Genomic DNA, 17,512 nt, shown 5'->3' on the forward strand with positions numbered 1-17,512 from the left:
AGAATGACAGGTGAGGCGATTGACAAAAGGCGGGGCAGAAAGTGAAGAGGATAGAGGGGAAGAGAGGAAAATGCCCACAAATATGAACATCGCTGAAGGTGTATTTCCCATCAACCCGCCATTTTGAGCTTCAGCACGCATCAACTCTCAGAATTCCTCATCTAATGTGGAAACTTTTGGCCTTGCCAAAGTCTGACTCTGACGGCGAGTGCCCAGGTAACAGCAGATGACGTTAAACTGATGTTTCACTTAGACACTTAGATGTAGTGTTCAGTGCTGCCGTCGCTGGATATTTGGAATTCGTTTTCTTTTTTCCTTTACTGAATCTCTGAAATAGAATCCTGTCTTTCAAGAGTGCCACAATGATAAGATATTATTAAATATAAAGGAAAATACAACATATATAAAATATTGTTATGTCAAAATGCACTGCAGACTTCTATATTAATACACATCGTCTCTCATTTACATTGTAGACACAATTGTTGCATTCTGACGAAGTGTGATTTCTGTTGCAACATTTCTGAAAGTCGTAGTAGTACCAGTTATTATCAGATGATGGCTATTGTCACAAATGTTTTACAACCGTACAATAGGCATCCAGTGAATGACCTGGATTGGAAACGCTATTGATGGATTTCTTTGCCCAGAGTTGTTCGCGAGAACAGAAGACAGTCTCTCTCTGCTGAAGACTTAAAGATAAACATTTTGCCATGCCAGGCGTTTGATGTCAGTGATTCAGAAGCTCTTGCCCTGAGAGTGTCTGTTAGAGTGAGACATACAGAGGTCTTTAATGAATCATTACTCATCATACTAATACATTTAGATGGTTTATAGTGTCTGTAAGGGCCTGTGTCTGAGAAACGTTCACATATATGAACATGCACGTTAGCCCGTCTCTGCATGTAAATTAGGCGGGCAAGACAGCGAACAACCCAACACCCACTCTTCCATGTCATCTCCTCTCACAGAGGTGAGATACAGTCTGCTCTCAGGCTTCTAGTATTGGCTCTCACTTGTGTGAAACTAGGTTCGGTAATGAGTCAGTCCAAGGTGTCGGAGTGTTGACAGCCTAACGTGTTTTTGCATAACCTGACATTATCGTCACCGTGTCCGCCGAACCCCTCCTCTGCTTTCACAGCAAGTCATTTTCTTCCTACCTTGCTGTCTGTCAGCTTTTGATACAGGAGATGATACATGGAATGATAAGGAGTACGTCAGAGGCAGCAGTATGGCAGTAGTCTTACACACAAATGTTGCTCGGGAGATTTTTCCTTCTGCGTCAAACACTGAAAACATCAATCTGACCAATGCTTCTTCCCTCCATTATAAATCCATGCCTGGACCTGTAAATAAATAATGCATGCCATATCAAGATGAAGGTGATTCATTCATTGGTTATACTACAGCTATTCAAAGAGAGAAAGGTCCCCACTTTATAATATCTGTTTAGCCATCAATTATTTAACTTAAGCTTCTATAACATGAGGGTCAAATCCTCCAGCAGAGGCGGCGAGCCTCTCAGGAACTACTTGAAAATGACAGTGATAAACTGGAGAGTGGCATTTCTATAACAAGAGTGACATTTAATTTTCAGCCCTGCAAATGTCCCTCTTCTAAGAATAGGGTAGGCTGCACAGTATTACACCACACAGGTAATTGACAGTGTCGTCAGCTTGAAGTTGCGGGCTTTGATCAGGCTTTTCTGAATCAAAATTGTGTGTCGTATATTTAAGTTAATTTACGCTTATGTGGTTATTATTATTATTATTTTGTTTATTACACCTTTATTTTACCAGGCAAGTTAATTAAGATCTGTTTCTGGCCTGGCAGGAAACAAAGGCCTCCTGTAGAGAATGGGTTCTGGGATTAAATAAAATAACATAAACAATAGACAGAAGACGCAGGACAACAACACAGTACCATCAACAAACCTTAAAATCTAGGCACAAACACACAAAGAGACCAAATGAGAAAATAATTAAAGACAGACAAAAGAAACAAGATTAGTTATATAAATCCATACACTGTTCATAACAGTTTTGCCAGCTGGGATGTCAGATTTGTCATTAACGGTAACTCGATGATAACTGATTATTGATGGAAAAAAAATGAATGGATCATGAAAAGTAAAAATCCAGAATTTCAGTGGTTTCAGCTTCTCAGATGTGAATTTTTTCTGTTTTCCTGGGTTTTGAACTGTTGGTTTGACAAAACTGGCCATTTGAATGTCAACTTGGGCCTTGGAAAATGTTCATTGGTGATTGGCCGTTTTCAGTCTTTGACTGACATTTTATAGACCAAATTATGAATCCAGAACTTAATAGGCACATTAATCAATAATGAAAATAATTATGGGTTGCAGCCCTACTAATGCATGTTTGAGCATACGATGAAGTGATGGTACTGTACTATGATGTAAAGATACACTGGGTGATGGGAGCATTGTCCATTGTGCAACACCTTAATATTGCCAGAGTTTATGGGCACAGTTGAAACAATTCAAACCACTCTCAGCGTGACACATGAGATGAAATGTTAGAGCATAGTTAATGTTGAGGAGGGTTTAATGTTGTGGAAACACACAAGCATACCAGTAACCACCTTTCTTGATGCTGTCTGCATTGGGAACACTCGGTCTGTCGTCACTTGGCTACTTTTTCTGTAGAGTCTTAGTTCAAGACTTTGGCCTGCACCCCTTGTGAAGCAGGGTGTCTCAAATCACCATTTAGTTGACATCGTAGTACAGCCCGGCAGTTGGTACCCATGTCACTCAGCAGATTTACCATCCAGATCTTAAGTTCACACTGTCTTTAGAAACCTTGGAGCCTGAGTTGAGGGTTAGGGTTTCTCATTTGGTTTTCATCTCTTGAAGTTCTGATTCACCAAGGGTCAAGCCGACAGTGTCAGTGCCTGTTCTTCAGCTAAACATATTTGTTGTAAGCCACAGTCTCTGGAGCACTCCTTCACTGTTTGGGGGTCAAGTGCATTCTTCAAGGGAACCTGAGACACTTATTGAATGGAGTGTTACTGTAATGTTCATTCCATGCTCCAGATTTTCTAGCACGTCCAGGATTTCTGCCACAAAGTGACTTTTCTAACAGGATGTGGATGGCATTATGAGGCCATTGTGCCTTACCACTGTAAGCTGATAGACCAAAACATAAATTGAGCATACCACAGTATTGATCCTATTTGATATTTTATTAATAACAGGCTTTTTAAGCCATTTAGGTCTGCTAATGCTCACTCTTGTCTCTTTTGACAAATATGACGCAGGAAACCTTAAGTACTTAGACCCCAAAACTTTGGCTGAAACTGATGTTCTTTCTGGCTTCTTGGTAGAATGGCAGAGAATGCAAAATCAATTTGAAAATAATCCCGTAAACTGCTACTTTGTTGAACTTTGTCCTCCAAAGACACATTTAAATTATAGTCTTTGCAAAGACTAGAAAGGTAGACATGAGAAGAGTAGTGAATAAAGGTAGAGATGAAATGAAAACCAAAGGCTTCACAAAAAGTTTTTTTTGTTATTCTTGTTGGAAAGGGTTTTCCTGCACCATACACAGTAGAGACTGTAGAAGACTGATTTTCTGCTCCATATTCAACAATAAGACTTTCTGCAGGGTTGATGCAGTTGATGGATATGTGCTTGCTTAATGGTTTCTTGAGGAGGACCTCTGAGTTCCTTGGTGTATTGGACATGTATTGGATAGAGATAACTGAATTTCACCTGAGGCTTTCCAGTGTTCCCATGAGTTTTGCTATTGCCTCCCAAGGAGAAGACTACTTGATGTCCAGCCATAAAAAGGAGGGCATGCACAGATCAAGGGTGATGAATTTTTGACCCCTGTTTCACCACGCTAGCTATGTGCATTTAGTCCAGTTGTTTTTGTTGTGATTATGATTCTGTACTGTACAAAATAACAGCAAACCTGCTAAGAAACAAAACTGTATTCTGATTAGTGATAGACCGGTCTGCCGATGAATTGGGCCGATATGTGGCAGTTTGAGATAATCAGCATGGGCCAATACCTGAACTTACGAGGCTGATATATCATCCTAAATGACTGCAGATCTAATCTAAAACCATTACTGAATATATATTTTTATACTGTGTAGAATAATGCAGTTCATTATTTTGAAATCGGCATTATATATAGACCATCGGCCACTCAGCTCTCTAAATATCGGCAGTGGCATCGGCCACTGAAGAACCCATATTGGTCGACCACTAATTATGATATGGCAGAATGTATTATGATAACTCATACATAAACTAACCCTGCCCCTTTGTGGTTAGTGGTCTTGTTTGATGTGTGAGACCAAACTTTGACAGTGTCAGACAAATAATAACTTCAAAGGTTTTCATCCGCCAAAACCCAATAAATGCACGGTGGCTTTGTTTACCTTGTGCAGTTCAGTGTTTGGGCAATACTCAGAATATCCTTGTGCACATCCGCCACAGTGTCATCCCAATAACGCCTCTGTTGACAGTCTATGGAAAGGTAAACTCTGGGTGTACATGGTCTATGCTGGCTGCCACACACATCCAACAATTACTTCTTATTGTTGTTTTATCTTTCCAATATCAACTTCCTCAAGCATCATGTGCTTCCCAGTCGATGGTTTTCCTGCTTCATTTGAGCGCTTTACATCCTGAAGGTGCATTGGAAGCCTAGTTTTGATGCTCAAGGTTCAGCGTCATTGCAGTGTCACCAGCGGACAGGAAGACGAGCCAGATTGTGTACACAACTTATCTGGTGGTTTGGCCAGGATTCATCATATACAGTGCAGTTCAAAGTGTTAGCCCATAACTACAAATTGTCCAACATGTTCATGAAAATATAGACATCAAGATGCAGCCAGCATCTAATGGCACCACAGCTCCATTTCTATTGTGGGGCAGATTTGTGTCATACATACATGCTTTTATTTCCCCCAGGGGTCTATAATAAACTCCATCTTTTCAAAAGAGACAGGAGGGTTTATTAAACCACGCTGATGTGTGCCTCAGTGACTAATGCTTTTACAGTGAAATTACGGGAAAACAACAGATCTCTGCAGTGTAGTGGTAAAGCAGCTATTTTCAAGTGTGCTTTTATTTGTCAGCAAAAGATATTACATTTCTAGTTCACATAGTTATATGAATATGTGGAATTACTACAACTTATTTTTCAGGAGTAGTGTCCTTAGTTTCATCTCTTAGATAGACCGCAATTACATTAATTTAGTGGTGTAATAGCAAATAGCTGTGAGCATAAAACTAGCAGGGGTTTTAAACCCGCAATGATGGAACTTTTAAGTACTAATCCAGGGGACTGTTCTCATTCTCCTGAGTGCCCCTTCAGATTCTGTGCATGCTAAAAATGAATTGAAACTTCCAAAGATTTTTGTTCTCCAGTTTTCTGTAAGCAATCTGTTTTTGTTTATTTATTTATTTTTTTACCCACACAAATATGGGGAAGTGAAACTTAAAAAGGGCTGAGCTGGAGGATCGTTTTTTCATTTCTGTCGCAATTTCATCCAGCAAACGTAATTTTTATTCCATCTTTTGGCACCACAAGAAATAATTTTTAGAAGAAATTGAGACATGAATGCCCTGTTGACTGTGGTCCTGAGATTCTCATCAGCCTTCAGCCTCAGTCAGGGCTGTGAATCCACCGACCACCCTGCATCTGTTGCTTTATCTTTGCTACCTTAGTGACCGGGCCTTTGTTTGTGTCTCTGTTCTCCCCCCCCCCCCCTCCTCTGTTGTAAAGCGGCTCGGAACAAAGAAACAGATTCATTGCAAACAGCTTTGATGCTAAGAGCTGAATTTTGTTGGTGTACCAAGTTTACTGACTCTCTTTTTCTTCTCTTTTTTTTCCTAAACGTATTTGGTTGTTCCGTTGTTTGTCTTTTGTCATTTCTTGGGCTCAGAGCCAGAAAACTGTCCTCTGCAGTGGCCTATGCCTATACTTCGATATGGCCACCCTCTATCTCTTCATTTACTCACACACTCTAATATATTCAATCCCTTCATCTTATGCTGGTGAAGCAGTGGAAATTAGCTATTAGGGACTTGGTTTGTTCTGGGATTTCTTGTCCTATAGTTAACATTGCATGGCCATGCTCTTAGAGTTAAGATGTTCCAACTGCTTGTCCCTTAACACTAGATTTAGAAACCTTTTGAATGGAGCAGAGAAGAGACCATGGTGTGTGTGTGTGTGTGTGTGTGTGTGTGTGTGTGTGTTTATGGGATATATTTAAACTTGCTCCTCAGCCCCCCGAAGAGACACACTGCTATGCATAGAGTTGGTTCTGTTTATAGGAGGGCAGTTGCTCTGTCTGTAGATGGCCACTGTGCAATTACATAAGGGATCTGTCTACGGACACACATTAGTCAAGTTCTGCAGATTGTTAGCAAGTTAGTGACTTCATTTTTTCTTCCTCGACAATAAAAAATACACCAACTTTGAATTTGACCATTTTGAATATTTGGAAGATGCGGCCCCTGATTGTTGCTCATTTCGTCTTGTTACACAAAACAGAGGCAAAGTCACTGACCCTGATACGTTTTCATTGAAGTAACTTCTGACGAAATTGTAGTGTAGCCATTCTGTCACCACTGACCAAAGAGTAGCATATTTTTGTTTGTTGCCTTTAGTTTAATTAATCAAAAAAGATCAATGTGAGTGGACACAGCAGTCTACGGCGTATAAAAAGTGGTCTGCTGTCACATGATTTAGATTTACAGTCATGTAAAAATATTAAATGTGTATCCTGATAAGACTGTTAAACACCAATATTAACCAGTAATATCACTGTACAAATATTGGTGTAGGCCTTTTCCTTATTACAGTTGAACAGGTCTGGGCCCATTGAGAGAGATTTATACTCTGTGGAAACTATAGTCATTGCTGCTGTGATTGACACCCTTAAATTGTAAATGTTGATCTGGACTCTGACTTATACAATGCTCCCTGGTGCCTGGAGAGATATGGCCCTGACAGAGACCATAATAACTTATACTGCTCCAGCAAAAATGACTTTACTTTCTGTTCACACTACTGTCTGTGCCATAAGCACAGTGACAGTGAGCTACTCACCGATAGGTATCAATGCATAGTAATTACAATAAGCTTTGAGTTCTGTAGCTGGCGCCAGCCGAAGGCTTGATAGACAAAAATGAACAGCAACGAAAACACTTACAGTCACAATAGCTCTCAGAAACCTTTCTTTTAACAAGGTGCTGCTCATTTCTGACTGGCTGGTCACAACTTGTTCAGTCTTCAGGTGGAGAAGCAGTAACCTGTTGGACAAACATGAGCAGCAGGCAACAGCATGAGGTTAAAGCTCAGGTGGTCTAAGGAAGTGCTCTGTAAGTGAGCTATAAAAACATAATGAGCACAGGAGTTTTGAGTAATTTGTAAAGATAACAACAACATCATTGTTCTTCAAAAAGAGAAGCTATAACATCAAGTGTAGTCTATGATTATACAAACATGTCCAACTTGTGTTGGCACATTTTGCAAAAATTCAAACAACTTCAGTGTTAGCTGTTTGGCTTTTTTTTGGGTGTCACTTTCCTCATGGTTATATAAAGGATGTTGCTCTGCTTTATGATTTTTGATTTACAATCATCAAGAACAAGAGATGGAGAACATTTCAGTTTTTTGTCTCCCTGCACTATTTGGATGACTCTTTTGTTATAGTCTAAGGAATGCTGTGTGTAGGCTAAATTTTGCAGAGGTGTGTATTGTTTCACTGTAGATGAAACGTATGTTAGGCATGCTGCAAGGTTATGAGTTGTTGACAGCCAATTTGTATTTCCTTTGACCAAATTTTCAACCAGATATTTCCCAATTAGATCTGTTTACTTAAAAAAACAGAACAAAATAAATGCCATTATATGATTCCAAATATATCAGAAAAAATTTCACTTCTGACATATATTATGTCAACTGTATACAATCATCCATCCATCGTGAACCGCTTATCCTGCGTACAGGGGGGCTGGAGCCAATCCCCGCTGACATCGGGCGAAAGGCAGGGTACACCCTGGACAGGTCGCCAGTCCATCGCGGGGCCTGTATACATCTTTGGTGATAATTTTGGAAGGTGAAATGGAGGTGCTGTCTAGCAGCTTGGTTCTGACCAGAAGCCAAAGTAAACTGAATGGCCATTTTGGATTTCCCTGAAAGCCTCTCACCTCCTTTCTGTTTCTCGACAATCAATTCAGACCAGCTGCATTAAGACTGGGCTAATCAGTCACGGTGGTCTGCATTATTTATTACGTAAATTCCCACTGTGCATTTGGTGGAAATGCTGCTGTGTTGTGCTCAAAATGTGCCTCATAGCTCTTATGTGTTTGGTGCTGTATAAGGTAGTGTTTGCACAGAGAAATGCTGCTGTTTGTCATATTAGTCAGCCTAGGGGGACTGTGTTGAATATGTAAATCCCAGTGCTTACAAGATGAACATTCATCATTAGTATTGCTTTTAAATTTATGTAACTGTGAGAGCACTGATGTTCAGTCAGACATACAATATTTAAAAATGGTTTTGTAATGTTTGTTGCTCCCTTGCTGCAGTTCTTCTCTCCATGTGTCCATATTAGATTACCTTGTGGGCTTCCATGGAGACCTGGACGACACGTTGATGCAAATCTGCTTGTCTCTTGGCACAGGACGGCTCCTGCTTGGAGGGAAATACATCCTCTGACACCTGCATGTCATGAGATAATAGAGCTCTGTTCAGTTCCTGATTGCATGCTGTCATGATGTAGCCCAAATCTGTTTCACAGTTTGATAAAGGGATTTGAGTGCAGGAAGGGGACAGACTGAGCAGTCCCAGGTGGGATGACGTCCATGTTCCTGCTGTCATGCTGATGTCACATGGAATGTGAATGGTCAGATTTTTCTGTCTCTCTCTCTCAGTTGGAAGACAAAGCTACAGCTTTGCACTGTGGTCAGATTTTGACAAACAACTCTGAGCTGCTGGATTTGTGATTTTGCGTGTTGGCTCGAATACTCGATTTGGCTCCATTTTTGCTATTAGCCCTCTTCACATGATCATCTGTGATTTTAATTCCACGTAAATATGCCATGTCTATAATGTTCAACACATATAATATCGGTATAATGTTCAACAAATGATACTCTGTGACCCACATTGAGTATTGTTTATTTGCCTCTATTGGAGGAGTGTGACATTTTATCTAAAGCAGAAAGCAGCAGCAATATTGTACTCTTCTGAAAGCTGCCATTCTGGCTTCTGCGTTTTCGTACTACAGGATCAACTTTACTGCAGCATTTATCTGAAGCAGCAATAGAATCTGACATAACTTATTCTGGGTGAATGTGAGTGCAAGTCCTACTTTCCCATGCTCGGCCTTTGTAAACTAGAAGCATAAAATATTTTATGTATGGGTCTGTGTTAGTGTGGGTGCATTTGTTGATGTATGTAGAAGAAATTTGCATGGACAGTGTACCATTGTAGAGAAGGCCCCTGCCAGCAGCACATTGTGAAGGTGTCTGCTCAGGTAAGTTCAACTCCCATAATGTACACAGATACAGCATAGTGAGTAAAGTCTCAGTGTAGCAGCTAATAGAGATTCCCCCTTTGGCTTTTCAAGAATGGTTATTGATATTATTAACAACAGGCAGGATGAGTATAAGATGGAGAAAAGGGCCTGCTGGCAGTGGAGCGGGGCTTTGGGCTGAGGTAGGGGGTATTTATACGTATCGTCTACAATAAAATCTTAATTGCTGTTTTAAACTTTGCAAAAAAAAATAATCAAAAACACATTGTCCGCGCAGTCAATGCGTCATGCATGCATTACACGTGCGCTAGAGTTAAACAGCTGCCGAAAAATTCATGACTGAAGTTACAAATGAGTGAACAAACTGTTTCTAGGAAATAAAAGACTGACACTGACCAGCCTCGTAATCTACATTGTTAGACTGAATTCTAGGCTTGGATTAACCTCACTGGCATGTACGTGGTTTGGCTTTGAAAAGACCGGTGTTGCTCAAAAGATGTCAATCTGCAAACTATGTAAAAAAATCGGTTGCCTTATAAAGACCATGAAAAGCTTCAGGAGTCTGTCCACCACCTGCCTAAACCAGCCAAGGTACCAGCACAAAAACAAACTTCGGTTCAAATGCCACTACTATGATGATGACAGAATCAAAGACAGAACTCAGGGTTAATAGAGCGACAGATGAAATGGTTTACTCATACTTGCACTGTTTGATGTCACTAATACTTTTTTATATATTTTTTCACTTAAATGGTTTAGTTGTAGATACATAAGACCTTGTTCCATTAATATCATTAGTAAGCAACAACTAATATCCTGTTGTTAACCATTCCTGTTCGGCTCCCAGACTATAGGGGAGACTTTGTCTTTCTCCAGGGCTGAGGTCCATGCTAACTTCGGTGCTAACCCTGTTCACTCTTTCTTAACATTTGCATGCCATACACAGGAACCCCACTTTAGTCTTGAGAAGCTGCAGTCTGTATTCACTGGCCACTGTAACTGCTCTGCTCTGCTCACCGGTTCATACGCATACATCTCCTCCTCCTCTACCACACACATACGCTACGCACACAAATTACTTTTACAAACATATTTTTGAAAGATACCAAATATCTTCTAATTATCATTATCACCAAAATCCCAGAAAATATCTAGATATCGTTTATTATCAATATTGCACAACCTTAGTCAGGTGTATGATTGCAGATAAGAGGCAGGTGTGTGCTGGTGTCAACTTAGAGCGCTTGTGGCAATGCCCATAACTCCAGTGCAGGGGAGAAAGGAGAGAGAGAGAGAAAGAAGGTAAGAGAGAAAGACAGAGAGAGAACAAGCAGAAGGACAGAGCCAAAACACTCCAGGCATACCTAATTCATAGCAGAAGCGAAAATAATATCAAAAACACTTTCACTCCCATACCAGGTGTCACAGCAGAGGGGTCGTGACACTGGCATATTTTTCATGGTAAATTCTTTACAGTTAGTAATGTCTTTGGTACTAATGTGGAATTGGCGTGACTCACTATTTTGCAACAGTGCTTAGCAATCATACGTGGAGAAATCTATTGTAGAGGAGGTTGAGATACTATTTCTGCACGGACAGCAGCCTGTGTACAACATAATGCAAAACGGCCACAAACCATTTTGCATTTCCAGTAAGATGAGAGTCTTGCTTTCTTGTTGCTGCCATTGCTATCAATATGTTGCTCTCGCTGCCTCCACATATGGATGCAATGTTCTTGTCGAGTTGTTTGGGTGTTGCTGGAAGGCATTCAGAGCAGTGTAGGAACGTATCTGAATTTGAAGGAGATGTGGCATGCTGAGGAGAAATGAAAACAACAAAATTGTAACTCTTGTCAGCACACATTATCCCTGCAGATACACAATGACCTTTCGGAATGCACCGATTTGTGGTAGTTCGGGTAAAATGCAGCAGTTGTAATGGTTTTTAAAATCATTAGTTTAGATGATTAAATCCATGTCTGTGGTTTCAAAGTTAAACCTCCTTTCAGGTGGTTGGTGAAAATGTTTTGAGGGATAGAATGGTATCACAGGCACTTAATGGGAGCTTAATGGACTCTCAGGTTGTTTTTCTGTGAATGGAACCACCTGTTGTTGTGTCATTTGCTCATAGGAAGTGTGCCTGCTTACTGGGATTAACTTGTGGGCTGAATGTGAGCGGCAGGGAACAATCCTTCCCTTTGCTTCTGAATCAATGCTGTAACATCGACAAGTCACAAATCCCACATCTGTCTGTATGCAAAGTAGGGCTCTGGTCTGGGCTGGCTGCAGTGTCCTTAAGCTGGATTGTCTGTCTTGCCATTTTTACACAGACCTCATGTTGACCTCTGCAGTTAAGTAAAACCCTTAGTTTTAGCGTGCTGCTTTGCACCGATGGCTGGTGACCTTCAGAGTTCTGCAGAGGTCAGCATCTCAGGACAAGGCACTCTCAGGATTTATAGTTGTTGGTCTTCCATAACATTGTGGATCTATAGCTGCAAGTTGGATATAATGTACCTTTTAATTAATAGTATTGATCTCATCAAATTTAAAAGGCAGGCTTGACATAAAGACGTGGAAGAAATCTGAAAGTAAGAAGCAGCAGTGTGATCGGGAGCAGGGGTTTAAATAATAGGAATTCCTTCTGGCTGAGTCAAAAACAACAGATTTTGGTAAAATAGCAGTCACAGAAAATTGTCCTGTGTTTTCAGTTAAAGGGTGGGTTGAATTTCTTGTATGTGTGAACAAGATGGTGTACATATCTGAGGAATGAATGTGTTTACAACCTACCATATTTTTCCTCCTAATATGGTAAAAAATTTTACGGATTTTTCACAACACAGTTTGGAACCTGTTGAAATGTTGTACCTTCTTACCTTTTTTGTATTATAGTTGCTTTACTGAGCTGGTGAAAGAACCAGTGTAATATGGTGTCTTAAAAGCCGTTACGAATAAGAAGCAAGCCAAATCAATCAGTCACGCAAGCAGATTTTTAACACCAACCTCTTTTGTTACATCTTAGGGGAATTTGTGAAGGAGAAACCTGATAACATTAAACTGGGAAATAGCCTAGATGTTCTGTGTACCCAAAAATCTTCCTCTTTACATCAGTCATTTCTCTTGATTAAACGGGGTGATTTTTCCTACTGTAGATTTACCAACCCCTCTCTGGTACATTATACCATAGCAAAAGTGCCAGATCACTGGCATCAGTTGCACTGAAATCACTCATGGATTACAGAGGACAGAATAATCCTGAAGATGATAAATTTCACTGGGCTTTATCGTATCTATCATCAACAGTAGTTACAGCCACATGTGAGTGGCTAAGCCCGTACAACCAAATGCACAGTATGTTGGTCACTCTGCTGTATTAGTTTGCTGCAGTTTACACAAACAAATGCATTAATGTACAAAGACTGACTGACACACATTAACTCATGCACACACACACGGCGATCGGTTTAAAGTTATTAAAAGTGTCATTTAGGCCTGTATGTCATCCTCTCCTCACTGAAAGTGGTTAGCAGTGCCTGCCAACTTAATCCATATACAGAGCATATGGCCAGGGGCCTGTACTAGGAAGCAGGATTTGAAGTTAGCAAGGAAACTCAAGGTTTAACCCTAGGGTTTCAGCCCTACTTCTTACTAGGGTACAATTTCTTGTCTATTACATATTTCATGTTTTCTTATTTTTAGTTTTCCTTTTCTTCTGGGACAATTTCGCCCATATGGATTAATCTTATGTACTTACATAGGAAACAGAACAATACACAGGGTTAAATTTATACAAGTACAGGACATCCTGGAAGCACGTTATGATGCGTGACACAAGTGTACCCTTTCCTCATGCCTTGTAATGGAAGAGTTAGTTAAGCAAATAACATACTGTGTTGCTTTTGAAATGGAAATCTGCGTGAAAACAGCAGTGCGTGCTGAGTGAGCTTCATTTAGGCTGTAGTTTCATCAACAAGTCCAGCAGACTGATAGCCTTCCCATCTGGACTCAAAGATCTTTGGGTTTCACTTTCAACCCAGACGTGTTGCATTTGAACCACACAGCGACAGACAGAAATCTAATTAAGTCTGTATTTTTAGCTCAGAAAGTAAACATTTGCCTGAAGAGGAAGGATCTGTTTCTGTCTTGAGTCTCTCTTTCATTCTCTTTCTCTTGCCTCCTCCCTAGAGATTGTATTGCCTGCTGAAGTTGAGGTGGTCTGACAGCAAACATGCTAGAAGTTCTCAGGTGGACACCTTATAGCCCCAGAATAAATAATCAATTGTACTGGATTTTTTAATAAGTCAAACCAAAGGGTGGACAAAGTGTTACAAAAACGATCCAGTGGAATTCATGAAAGAATACACAAAGTGTGAGTCAGCTGAGATATACTGTAGATATTAAATTGCAACTTTTTTGGATAAAAACTACAAAGCGGGGAGATCATAACAAGGCTCCTGCTAATGCTTCCGGCTGAATGGAATTTCTGTGTCTCCTGACCATCGTCATCATGGTTGTGTATTGAATAAAAGAATCTTCAGAGGATTTTATTTAATTATATCCAAACATTTTAATAAACCACACAAGGCCCCAGTGTAAAACAAAAGTCTTTGGATTTCATCTGGGACAACATCCGGCAAAATATGAAAGGCTAGTCATACCTTTTAGTGCTGCATAAAAGAGAAAACAAAATAATGCAATAGACAATGTGAAGGCAGTTATCCCAATCAAACTTCAACTGGTAATGACGTTAGAGTCTTATCTTTAAAAGATAATAATGCTCATTACAGTGGTTCTTCTTTTTGACACTGGAGCATTATTTGGCAAAGTAGCCTGAAATATGATTACTTCTGGCTGCACAGTAATGGCACATACAGGTCGGCCATTATATAAGCAGGCAGTTTTTCAGTCATTTTAGATTGCTGAAGATTGTATGTTGTATAATCTTGGAGTAATAGTGTCCTCATGAGTTTATATAAAATTGACACAAATGCAGCTTTTGTTGAATGCTTGCGCATTTTACATTAAGTGGAACTTTAAGGGGACACTATAGCTCAAAAGATACTGCTCAGCAATTAAATCAAAATAGCTGTGTTCATTCCGTCTTCATTATTTCTAAATAGCTTCTGTACAGTATTAATGTCTTTAAAGGAAGACATAAAATGTGTTATCTATTCATTTACACATAGAGTCTGATGAATACAGCATGGACAAGGACATGTTATGCGCAGCTAGCCGGACTGACCGCCTTTTAAGGAATTTCCCCACACAACAGTGATGTGTGTTTTTTGTCCCATTCTTCTATCACAACGTTCTGTGTTCTCACACCATACATTTATACATCTCTGTTAGGTCCCTGACCACTGAAACTCACTTGTACTTTCACTTCCCCATGCTTGTGGGTTTAAGCTCCTCTTTACGTCTTTGTCTGCGGTAATATTTATTCTTTCCGAACAAGGGAAGGATTTTAAAGTTAATGGCCACAGCAGATATGTGAATATATATTGTGAAGTTTATATTTTCACATCCACTTCACTTAATTAATTTTATTGATGAGAAAAGATGTGTTGTGTGTTGAAGCATTTTCTTCGATGCTACTGACTATGATAAACTTCAGTAGCGTTCAGCATTGGATGAATGAACTGTTTCAAATCTGACCCAACTGAAATTATCTCCTGCTTACTATTAATAAGGGAATAATGTTCATTGGTAATAATACTGCTTGTCTGGGAGACATGGATTCTACTTAATAAAAGGTGTACCTTCCAGAGGTGCACGCTGCTTTGGGTACGGATCAGAATGCTTTTAAAACTGAGATGGTCTGGTTAATCCATGGGGAGGTGCAGCACCAAACATTACCAAGGATTAGAGAGGGATATTACTGTCTGAATGCATTAGAGGTGTATTAGATAGCTCTATGATGGAGCACAGACTAATGCACCAGGCTCTGAATTACAGTGTAATCTGTATTTAATTGCCCTGAGTTTTGTTGTGATAATGGCATTATCTAATGGAAGAGCTCTAGAAGGGTTTGTACGAAGAACAAAAAGCAGAGGAAATGGAATGGGCAGAGCTGTGGTTACAGATTTGGGACTCTCACTTTAGGATGATTACGCTGGTTGGCGAAATGGTGAGATGTTTTTTTGACCCTAGTTACACAAAGATCCAGTTCATTACAAATGAGATGTTTTCAACGTTGAAAATGTCAAGAATGTTAAAAAGAGGGCTTTTTGATGGAATACAATTGAATTGCATTGTTCGTGGTGAAAAAGGAAACGAAATGAATCCCTTGTTTGGGAAGAGGCCTTGTCTGAGTGTAATTTGCATGCCGTCCAGCTATTGGCAAGACTTGCAGGCAAGGGTTTCCATGTCTCTCAATCAAATGACACATAGCTAATAGTAATAAAAGTAGTTTTAATAAAAATAAAAGTTGCACAGTGGGAAATGTTGAGTTACATAACTTACACTGGCAGGTTGTGCTTCAAAAAATCAGTTCACAGAGCACTAAGGAATAAAGCAAAGACAGAACAAAGATTTGCAGTACTTCCTATCTGGTTTTAAGACCGTTGACATATTTATGACTTGGCATTTCTTCTTTTCACACACAATAACAAATGCCTGCATGCACACACACACATATACATACATATGTATCCCTACCCTCTAACAGGGCTGTTGTACACTGTTAAACACTAAATATTGATTTTCTCACTTCCTCTCTTTGTCATCAGTGATAAGCCAATCAACACATGGTCTCATTATTTCCCTTGTGTTCTTTCTTTGTGTTAACCTATTTTTTTCATCAGTATCTGGAAGAAAAAGGAACGCCTTGTACCCACTGTCCCCTGTTTAATTAACAATAATTTACTTGTCTCCTGTCTGCAGAAAATGCTTCATGATTCAAACACACTTTGGTAGTTTGAAATTATAGCAATATCTGACTGTCGGAATGAAACAATAAAACATTCATTTTCTTTTCTTTTAACATATAATTTTTCAGAGCCTCTGCTAAGCCCTCTTATCTGGATGCTCTTGTACTCCAATCTGGTTGGTCTGTTACACCAAGTCAACCTCTCTGTGTGAGGACATAAAAATATGTGGTGTGAATTTGCAGAATTGGCAAACGGAAAATACCAGGCTGAATGTCACAGGCTGAAAGCGAGATACCGGATCATTACCTGAAGCTCTGCAATTGATTAGTTTTTCAATGTATCCAGTGAGAGAGAGCAGTGCAAATGTTGTTGGCAGCATTGGTGAACTGTTACTGTTTTTCTCGATTGCTTCAACACATTTCTTGAAATTATGCCTCTTTTTCTCAAAACTCTAAACACAAATATACAACTTCTCACCCAATTCCCCCCCCACACAGCCTATTTTCAGGTCAAAATGAAGCTGTCCACTCAAAACCATAAGACACAAGCCCTCAAAAACACACACACTACAACACAGTCTTACACACTGGTGAGATAAATTCAAAACAGTACTACAAAAAAATAGTTATTAGTAATGCTGCTTGTGGTTCTCCCCCTCAAAAACCTTTTCACATGATGAATACAACAAAAGAAACAACACATATGTACATTTTTAATTTCTTAGTGTGCTGTACAGTACAAAACACCAAACAAATTATTCTGCCCTAGCATCCTGTCTTTGGTCTGGGCAGGCCAGAGATATTTGTTCTTCACCTCCTTCTCCATCTACTCCTCCTCCCTCTACCTCCTCCACCTTCTTCTCAACTTCCTCCTCCTCTGCCCCAACTCCTGCTCCGCCTCCTCCAACTCCTCATCTACATCCTATCCCATCCCCCTCCTCTTCTTCCTCTTCCTCCTCTCTGGTGTCCTACACCTTTTTCTTCAGATTTCTCTGGATCCGTTTTTCCAAAACTGAAAGAACTGACTCTGGCCCTTTTTATCTATCTATTGAAGCTTCTGATTGGTGTGTTATCAATTTTGACCGTTTATGTTTCCACCTCGGTAGCAGTGTGCTAATTGAGC

General features: G+C 39.9%; 1 protein-coding gene across 3 annotated transcripts in view; it reads left to right on the top strand.

Annotated features, from left to right (window-relative positions):
• prkcaa (protein kinase C, alpha, a) overlaps positions 1–17,512 on the top strand; it is a 178,428-nt gene that overhangs the window by 3,383 nt on the left and 157,533 nt on the right. The gene's annotated exons all lie outside the window — the stretch shown is intronic.

This window comes from Micropterus dolomieu, linkage group LG04 (genome assembly GCF_021292245.1).
Source record: "Micropterus dolomieu isolate WLL.071019.BEF.003 ecotype Adirondacks linkage group LG04, ASM2129224v1, whole genome shotgun sequence".
NCBI lineage: Eukaryota > Metazoa > Chordata > Actinopteri > Centrarchiformes > Centrarchidae > Micropterus > Micropterus dolomieu.